Source organism: Mandrillus leucophaeus, unplaced genomic scaffold, assembly GCF_000951045.1.
Source record: "Mandrillus leucophaeus isolate KB7577 unplaced genomic scaffold, Mleu.le_1.0 Scaffold1485, whole genome shotgun sequence".
NCBI classification, from domain to species: Eukaryota; Metazoa; Chordata; class Mammalia; order Primates; family Cercopithecidae; genus Mandrillus; species Mandrillus leucophaeus.
This window is the reverse complement of record NW_012101460.1, coordinates 101,387-110,884: the sequence shown is the minus strand read 5'-3', so window position 1 is coordinate 110,884 and position 9,498 is coordinate 101,387. Positions and strand designations below refer to the sequence as shown.

General features: G+C 45.0%; 1 protein-coding gene across 4 annotated transcripts in view; it reads left to right on the top strand.

Annotated features, from left to right (window-relative positions):
- Positions 1-5,484: 5,484 nt before the first annotated feature.
- The window catches only part of NBR1 (neighbor of BRCA1 gene 1), a 39,985-nt gene continuing 35,971 nt past the window's right edge, over positions 5,485-9,498 (top strand). For 2 of the 4 annotated variants that reach the window (XM_011974754.1, XM_011974751.1), the window contains exon 1: positions 6,042-6,373. The gene's annotated coding sequence lies outside the window, so the exon portion shown is untranslated. Of the gene's footprint in view, positions 6,014-6,041; positions 6,374-9,498 lie in introns of those variants that run through there. The other 2 variants (XM_011974752.1, XM_011974753.1) reach the window with 2 other exon arrangements.

Genomic DNA, 9,498 nt, shown 5'->3' with positions numbered 1-9,498 from the left:
GAAAAAAATTAAAATGTTCCTCTTCTAGGTCCCGATGAGAGTAAATGTTTACTATAAAAATGATTCAAATATTTTAAGCACTTTTCAAACCAGGCAATATTTTAGGCCTACTGTATATTTGCATTTTGAGCTTCCAATACGGATAAGTGACTGGAAAAAGCAGCTAGGTTTAGGTTGAAAAACAACAACTCACTGGTGTACACATTTTAGCAAATTCTTCTGAAAGTCAAAAATGTTATAGTCATAGGTAAAAAGTTACAGAGAACTACCAATTATCGGAAACAGCTGCCAATACTGACTTAGAGGCCAGCAGAAGGAATTTTAGTTCAAGAAACCTAAAGGAGGATGAAATCCTTACTTACCCTATAGCTACCACAAATAACAGTTTCCAGTCATGATCAGGAATCACATATTAAGACATAACTGCAAATTGTGCTATACTGGGTACTGTATTAAAAGGAAGTGAAATATGATCCCCATCCTAGAGCTTTCCATGCATATGAGTCTAAAAAACCATTAAAAATTAATCTAGGCCAGGTGTAGTGGCTCACATCTGTAATCGCAGCACTCTGGGAGGCCGAGGCGGGCAAATCATGAGGTCAGGAGTTCGAGACCAGCCTGACCAACATGGTGAAACCATATCTCTACTAAGAATACAAAATTAGCCAGGCATGGTGGCATGCGCCTGTAATCCCAGCTACTCAGGAGGCTGAGGTAGGAGAAGCACTAGAATCTGGGAAGCAGAGGTTGCAGTGAACCAAGACGGCGCCACTGTACTCCAGACTGGGCAACAAGAGCTAAACTCCGTCTAAAAAAAAAAAAAAAAGTCATCTAACAGAAAACAGGAAAAAAGCAATGAAAAACTAGAAAACATACAATAGCTGACTGAAAATAAAAATTTCGCATTAACTTTCATTCTTACATCTTTAATTTTTATGTATCTGAGTTTTTAATTGATGGTTTAATTTGCCAGAATGAGAAAGAACATCCTATTTTTATGACTCTGTCCCATGGAAATGTAAAGATAAATAGATCCAAATGCCACACTATTGAGGATTTTTTTGATCACTCTGATTGTCATGAGTAAGTTTTGTGCTTTTTCAAAAGCAGTTTTTTCCTACAATGTCATTTCCTGCTTCTCTGGCTCTGATTTTCAATAAATTGATAAATTGTAAATCTTGTTTTCCTCTTATTTTTGTTTAGCTAAAATGTTGAAGGGCAAGGGAGAGGATGGTTATTTATAAATCTTGTTATCTCTCTGAAAACACAACTTGCATTTTCCTTAATCTGATTGACTTGACTTCAAATATGAAAAACAATTTTCATAAAGCACAAAAGAAAATTTCCTTGAATTTACCCTTTTTTATTGTGGGTAAGAGGCAATAGGTACAAGTTTTCAACTTATTTTTTGAATGTTACTCACTACTAATGACCATATTTTAAAAAGTTAATCGAAGAACTAATGTAGTTTAGTTTATTATTTAATTTATTCAACAAATGTTTATTGAGTGGCAACTAGGTCCCAAGTACTGTTCTAACTACTGAAGATACAGATGTACATAAACAAAACAAAAATCTCTGCTGCCATCCTGGAGTTTACGTTCTGTGGTACTCGAAATAAAGGATGGATACATTACATAGAATGTCAGCTAGTCACAAATGTTATGGAGAAACAGCAGGAATGGAGGATAAAGTGTGTCTTGAGGGTGTTGTAATTTTAAATAGTGCTGTCTGGAAATGAAAAGGTGGTATTTCAATCAAGATTTTCAGACCATGGCTGGGTGCAGAGGCTCACACCTGTAATCCCAGCACTTTGAGAGGCCAAGGTGGGTAGATCACTTGAGGTCAGGAGTTTGAGACCAGCGTGACCAACATGGCAAAACCCTATCTCTACCAAAAAAAAATACAAAAATTAGTTGGGCATGGTGGTGCACACCTGTAGTCCCTGCTACTCTGGAGGGCTAGGGTGGGAGAATCGCTTGAGCCTGGCGAGGTTGAGGCTGCAGTGAGCTGTGATAGCACCAGAGATCCTGTATAAAAAAACCTCTGCATTCCATTGTATGTAAATTATACCTCAATTCAAAAGCAAAATGTGAATAGTATAGTCCCCTTTTCCTTTTATAGACCAAGAAAAACAAAAGCTCACTCCAAGAGTCAGACTTGCTAAAGGCTTTGATGACTTGCAGTATTCTTATTTAAATGTACAGAGCCAGTTTCAGAGGAAGGTTCTTTCAAAGACTTACCCCCTAAACGACACCAATCATCCATGGTTTTTTGTTTGTTTGTTTGTTTGTTTTTTGAGACAGAGTCTCACTCTGTCACTCAGGCTGGAGTGGCAGGCTGGAGTGCAGTTCTGAGATCTTGGCTCACTGCAAGCTCCACCTCCAGGTTTATGCCATTCTCCTGCCTCAGCCTCCCGAGTAGCTGGGACTACAGGTGCCCACCATGATGCCTGGCTAATTTTTTGTATTTTTAGTAGAGACGGGGTTTCACCACGTTAGCCAGGATGGTCTCGATCTCCTGACCTTGTGATCTGCCCACCTTGGCCTCCCAAAGTGCTGGGATTACAGGCATGGGCCACCGCACCTGGCCGATTATTTATTATTTATTTTTATTTTTGAGATGGAGTTTGGCTCTGTCGCCAGGCTAGAGTTCAGTGGTACGATATTGGCTCACTGCAACATCTGCCTCCCGGTTCAAGTGATTCTCCTGCCTCAGCCTCATGAGTAGCTGGGATTACAGGCATGCGCGGGCTACACCCAGCTGATTTTTCTATTTTTAGCAGAGAAGGGGTTTCACCATGTTGGCTAGGATGGTCTCGATCTCCCGACTTCATGATTCTCCCACCTGGGCCTCCCAAAGTGCTGGGATTACAGGCATGAGCCACTGCCCACGGCCTCATTCATGATTTTTTTTGCCACTTCAAGTGATGAAGCTGGTTTTAGAGCTAGAAGAAAACCAAAATGCCAGTTAATCTAAACTAGATTTCTGCCCCAGTGCAGAACCAATCAAGATAGGGTCCCTGTCTTTCCCGGACCACAGGATTTGTTTTGAAGAGGAGAGGAGTGGGAGAGGAAGAGTGGATGGAGAACAAGGAGCCATTTTCTACATTTTTAAAGTTCTTCAGTTAAGAAAATCAACAATTACAATAGCCTAATCTTACTAGACATGACTTTTCCTCCCTACAATGTAAGGTCAATTCTGTTCATTTGCATAGGAGATAATCTATAGGAATCTCAAATTAATACCCTCTTGTGGTGACTTACCAGATTGGACACTCTAAGATTTTCTGCATTAAGGACATTTTGTACTTCTTAAACGCGAACAGCAGGTAAATCTATTTCTTTCTGTTCCAATGAACTTTAACACATTAGAAAAACATGTATCTTTTTAAAAGGTTTATAAAATGACAACTTCATTTTATCATTTTAAAATAAGGTAAATAGGGCTGGGCGTGGTGGCTCACGCCTGTAATCACAGCAGTTTGGGAGGCCGAGACGGGCGGATGACCTGAGGTCGGGAGTTCAAGACCAGCCTGACCAACATGGAGAACCCTCGTTTCTACTAAAAATACAAAAACACGAGCCAGGCATGGTGGTGCATGCCTGCAATCCCAGCTACTTGGGAGGCTAAGGCAGGAGAATCGCTTGAACCCACGAGTCAGAGGTTGCGGCGAGCCCAAATCACGCCATTACACTCCAGCCTGGGCAACAAGTGAGAAACTCCGTCTCAAAAATAAATAAAATAAAATAAATTTAAGATTTGGAAGGTTTCAGAATACAAGATCCTTTATTTTTAAAGGTTCTAGAAGTTGCTTTTTGTAATCAGACAACATAAACTCTCTATTTTTTCACATATCGCTTCCAACTCTTTGGGTCTTTTCCTTTCTCCAAGAAAGAGAAAGCTACAGGGGAGTGACTGACCGGGTAAGTGGTGGTTTGCCTTAGCTTTCTCCAATGCTTCTGGCTGTTTTCTTTCTCATGCATAAAACTGAAACCAACACCAATCAACACCTCCCCGCCCCTAACCCTTCCCAGTGACCTGCTCTCATCTCAGGATCCTCCTCAAGCACATCCCTGCCGGCAGCATCTGTTACTACTGACGGCTCCTCTACTTCCCTCTTGCTATTCCCTCAATAGTGCAAATGGATCCAGTTCTTAAGTTCTCCCTCCCACAAAATCCTGTCTCCTCCCCTTCCCACACATATTCCTGGCACCTCTTCTTCCGCAAGGGCCCATCCTCTCATAAATACTAGCCGGTGTTTGTTTGTTTTTGAGACAGAGTGTCGTTCTGTCGCCGAGGCTGGAGTGCAATGGCGCGATCTCGGCTCACCGCAACCTCCGCTTCCCGCGTTCAAGCGATTCTCCTGCCTCAGCCTCCTGAGTAGCTGGCGCACACCACCACGCCCGGGTAATTTTTGTATTTTTAGTAGAGACGGGGTTTCACCATGTTGGTCAGGCTGGTCTCGAACTCCTGACCTCGTGATCCGTCCGCCTTGGCCTCTCAAAGTGCTGGGATTACAGGCATGAGCCACCGTCCCCGGCAACCAGCTGATGTTCTTATACACATGGTGTCCCCCTCAAGGCACATTTCAGTTCCTATCACGAGGATTCCCCCTCGGACACACGGTGCCCCCTACCTGATCCTTAGTGCTTCCCTCGCGACCTACAAATTGCCCCCTTCCCCAGGGGGTTCACAACTCCTTACGCTTCTCAGGTTCCGCGCCCCCCACCCCGCCTAAAGAATACCCATCTGCCTGCTTCGGAAGTTCACTCTCCCCTGCCTGTCCCCCGGAGCATCCCTTGGGCCCCTGTCCCTTTTCCGGGGCTCTTCTACCTTTACCCAGAGCAGAGGGTGCAGGCCTCCTGAGCCCAGGGGCCCAGTTATCTGAGAAACCCCACGCCCTGTCCCCCGTCCAGAAAGTCTCAGCGAGCTCACGCCGCTCAGTCACGTTTTTGTTTTTCCTACATTGCAGATGAGGCTCCCAGTGTTGACGTTGGCCAGGGGCTTTGCAAACAAGCCAGGCCAAAAATGTTCAACATTTACACCGGCTGCTTAAATGAGGGCATTGATCTTACTCTCCGTGACGGTCACCTCATCGTCGGGCAGAATGAAGGCAGAGTAGATGCAGGCGAGCTCGGAGACGTAGGCCATGGCGCGGGCGAGTGTGGGGCTGGGGCCGCCAGACGGGGTGCTAGTTGCCGGAAGAGGTGAGGGCCTCACCCCAACGCGGCCTTAACTTCCTCGGAATGACCGAGCACCTTGGCGGCAGCGAGGAAAGGGGTTCCACAGTTTTAATTTACCTGTAATTCCCACGCTTTACCGTTGCCACGGAAACCGCTGAGCAACAGCCTCTCAGAATAGGAAATCAAGACACAGAGGAAAGGCGGGACACAAAGAGCCTATCGCCTCTCGGGGCTCTGGATTGGCCACCCAGTCTGCCCCGGGTGACGTAAAAAGAAAGAGACGGAAGAGGAAGAACTCTACCTGAGTTTGCCATAAAGCGCCCGCCCTCTCGCCTTTACGCTTCCAGTTGCGACTTATTACGTCACAGTAATCGCTGTACAAAGATCAGAATCGCTACCCGAGGCCTGAATATGAGTGTAAGATAGTGTCCAAAGCAGTCGTAGGAAGAGGTCCCATTCCCCTACTCTTTCCGCCCTAATGGAGGTCTCCAGTTTAGGTAAATAAAAGGATTGTTGGGGGGTGGAGGGAAAGAACTACTACTTCCAGCATGCGTTGCGGAATGAAAGGCCTTCGCCACGCTGTTCCTTGGAAACTGTAGTCTTATGGAAAGGAACATCCAATACCGAAGCGGGCACAATTCTCACGGAAATCCAGTGGATAGATTGGAGACCTCCGCGCGCTTATACATGTCAACAGTTTTGGATTGGAGTGTTGTTATGTTTTCGTATCTTGAGAGCAGAGACTAGGTCAAAAAGATACCGACAACTCCTAGGAAGACTACAATTCCCATCCAGCCCCACGAGTCTTGGGCAAGTCGTCCTGTAAGGTCAGTGACCTGCGGGGGACGCAGTAGTCGCCGAATTTGCCTAGGGAAGGGGAAATCCGCTCTGGCTCACGTCTGCGCACTCGTAGTTCCGCCCCTCGTCCCCAATGTTTGTTATTGTTGTTCGGCTTCAGGTTTCTTCTGCCCCGCCCCGTCGACAGAATCTCCACCAATCAATGGGGTGGTCGTTTTGAGGGACAAGTGGTAGGAGCCAATCATCTTGGCGAAAACTCGGCGAAACAGGGGACTACTTACTGTCTTTATCCGCCATGTTAGATTCACCCCACAGGGATAGCGGCAGAGCTGGCAGCGGACGGTCCTTGCGTTGGCCTACGGCAGGCGCCCCCCGGGGGCGGGAAGCTGGTAAGGAAGCGGCTGAGGTTACTTAGGGGTGGGGTCACGTCGCACTGAGAGGGTTTGGGGAAGTTCAAGGGAGGAATCCTGCAAAGAAGAGGGGCGACTTTTTCCGTGTCTCGGGACAGTTAATGTTTTTAGTGACAGGATGAGAGAGCCCTTCGTGTTCAGAGGGACCGAGTGGGCGAAAAGCGCCGGAGAGTTGGAGAGTCCGTGGTTCAGAACATCGGCTTCTACCGATGGAAGGCCGCGACTCCCCAGTGGAATGAGGGCCTGGGCAAAGAAAATGAGAGAGAGTTGGGGTGGTGACACTGTCTTGGGAACATTGAGTGCTAGGAAACGATAGCTGGAAGACTAGGATGAACTCTGCAAGTAAGAAAATGACACTACTTACACATCCTTTTCATTCCATCCTCCTTTTTTCGAGACCTTAAAGAGATCTCCTTGGTTAGGGACCTTCGGTTTTGGAAAGGCACTGTTTTTCCTTTTTGTCAAACACCCAGCTTTTAGAGCATACTTTTTTTTTTTTTTTGAGACAGAGTCTCGCTTTCTCAAAGAAAGACCAGCCCAGGCTGGTCGTGAACTCCTGAGCTCAAGCGATCCTCCTGCCTCGGCCTTCCAAAGTGCTGGTATTACAGGCATGAGCCACCACTCCCAGCCTCAGATCACACATTTTAAAGCTTGGATAACTTGGCTTGTACAGGCCTCTGGTGGAGACAGAAATCAAAGCTCAGGTTGCCAGGTCTGTTTCATTAAAGGGATTTTGTTGAGGGTGAAAAAAAAAATCGACGTGGAGGAAAAGTTAACTCGTGCCAAGCAAAGGTGAGTCAGTGGCGTGGACTTACAATAATGCCGGTTATGAAAGCTGAAGGCCTAGGACCCAGCTATCTGACTATACTGGCTTTAGACCTAAGGGTGAGATAGGGTTAACCATAGCTTTGGTGTTTACACACGTTCAAGATTAACGCTCTTGCTGAAAGAATTTTTTTACATGTCAGCGGAAGAGAGTTCCTTATGAAGACCTGGATATGATCCAGCTAAGCTAGAATCTCTGACTTCCTGTTTTCTCTTAGTTGGCCCACTAGCTGGAGGAGCTCCAGAGTATCTAAATTGATTTCCAATTGTGTAATTTGAGAAAAAGGGAGGAAGATTCATTTCCTTCACAAGCAGGGAAGTGTGTTTCTTAAAGCTGGAAAGTGATGTTTCAGAATATCCACTTCTGGCAGACAGAGTTACTTCATTTCCCTGATTTTTTGCCTAAGGTCCTGGGGAATTGACAAAGGTTCTGTTCAAATTTTAAAGACCCCAATAATTACATGTCATATGAATGAATACTAGATGTCAGCAGGATTGTTGTTAAGAGACTAGTATTATTTTGCTGGTAAACTTGGTTCTTGGTAGAAACAAAGAATGGAGAAAATTGGGGGATAATTGTCTTAGGGTTTCAAAAAAGTGCCTGATCTTGACAGAGTTTAGGGTCCTTTAAATGACAGTCTTAATTGGAGTGTTTTACCGGGCAGTGCATTACATTGTGGAAAACACTACAGGTTTATGGTTCTAAAGACTGGTTTATTATGTTTTAGAATGTTTAATTGAACTTAATTTTTTTAAGGAGACAGGGTCTGGCTTTGTTGCCCAGGCTGGTCTTGGAATTCCTAGGCTCATGATCCTTCTGCCTCAGCCTCCCTAAGTGCTAGGATCACCAGCATCAGCTGCCACACCCAGCCAGTTTTTTATTTTATTTTATTTTTGAGACAGAGTCTAGCTCTATCACCCAGGCGGAAGTGCAGTGACATGAGCTTGGCTCACTGCAATCTTGCCTCCCAGGTTCAAGCAATTCTCCTGCCTCAGCCTCCTGAATAGCTGGGATTACAGGCCTGCACCGCTACACACAGCTAATTTTTGTATTTTTGTAGAGATGAGGTTTCACTATGTTGGCTAGGCTGGTCTCAAACTGCTGGACTCAAACGATCTGCCTGCCTCTGCTTCCCAAAGTGCTGGGATTACAGACATGAGCCACTGTGCCTGACCTTTATTATAATATTTTTTATATTTGAATGACATTTTGAAAGAACTTGTGTACACATTTTTAATTTGATCCTTATGGTAACACTGTGAGATAGGCAGAGCAGACATATTAGACCTGTTATAGATTAAAGAACTGAAGCTCAAAGGTGAATTGACCTGCTCACAGTTTTGTGTCTAGTAATGGGCCAGAACTGTGTCTGGAAACTAAGTCTTCCCAGTTTGTATGCTCCTCCGCCTCCCTCCCAGCCTCTGGCCCTGGCCCCACAGACCACACTGTAAATCCCTGGAACTTAATCTTGTTTCTCTCGACCTAAGCTATTTTTTCATAAAGTCATAAAAACCAATTAAACATAACCATTCATCAGTAAACAAAATCCTTAATTAAAAACATAATGATCAGAATAGAAATTCGATTAAGGAATTGTTAACTTGTTAGACATTATAATGATATCTATACTGTTTTTTAAAAACTTCTTATCTTTTAGAGGTACATACTCAATTATTAATGGGTAAAAGGATGGATGTCTGTCAAAATAATCTAGTAGGGAAACAGTATTGCTGTAAACCTTTGGTTACAGCAAATTGGTCCTGAGTTGATCATTATGGAAGAAGCTAGCTCATGGGTCCATAGGGATTCATTATATTCTCTCTACTTTTGTATAGATTTAAATTTTCCCATAAAAATACTTTAAAAAATAGTCCGGGCGCGGTGGCTCACGCCTGTAATCCCAGCACTTTGGGAGGCTGAGGTGGGCCGGGAGTTCGAGACCAGCCTGGCCAACATGGTGAAACCCCTTCTCTACTAAAAGTACAAAAATTAGCTGGGCGTGGTGGCATGCGCCTGTAACAGTCCCAGCTACTCCAGAGGCTGAGGCAGGAGAATCGCTTGAACCCAGGAAGCAGAGGTTGCAGTGAGGCGAGATCATGCCACTGTATTCCAGCCTGGGTAACAGAATGAGACTCTGTCTCAAAAATATGTCTATATATTAAAAATAATAGGCCAAGCATGGTGGCTCACGCCTGTAATCACAGCACTTTGGGAGGCCAAGGCAGGCAGATCATGAGGTCAGGAGATTGAGACCATCCTGGCTAACATGGTGAAACCC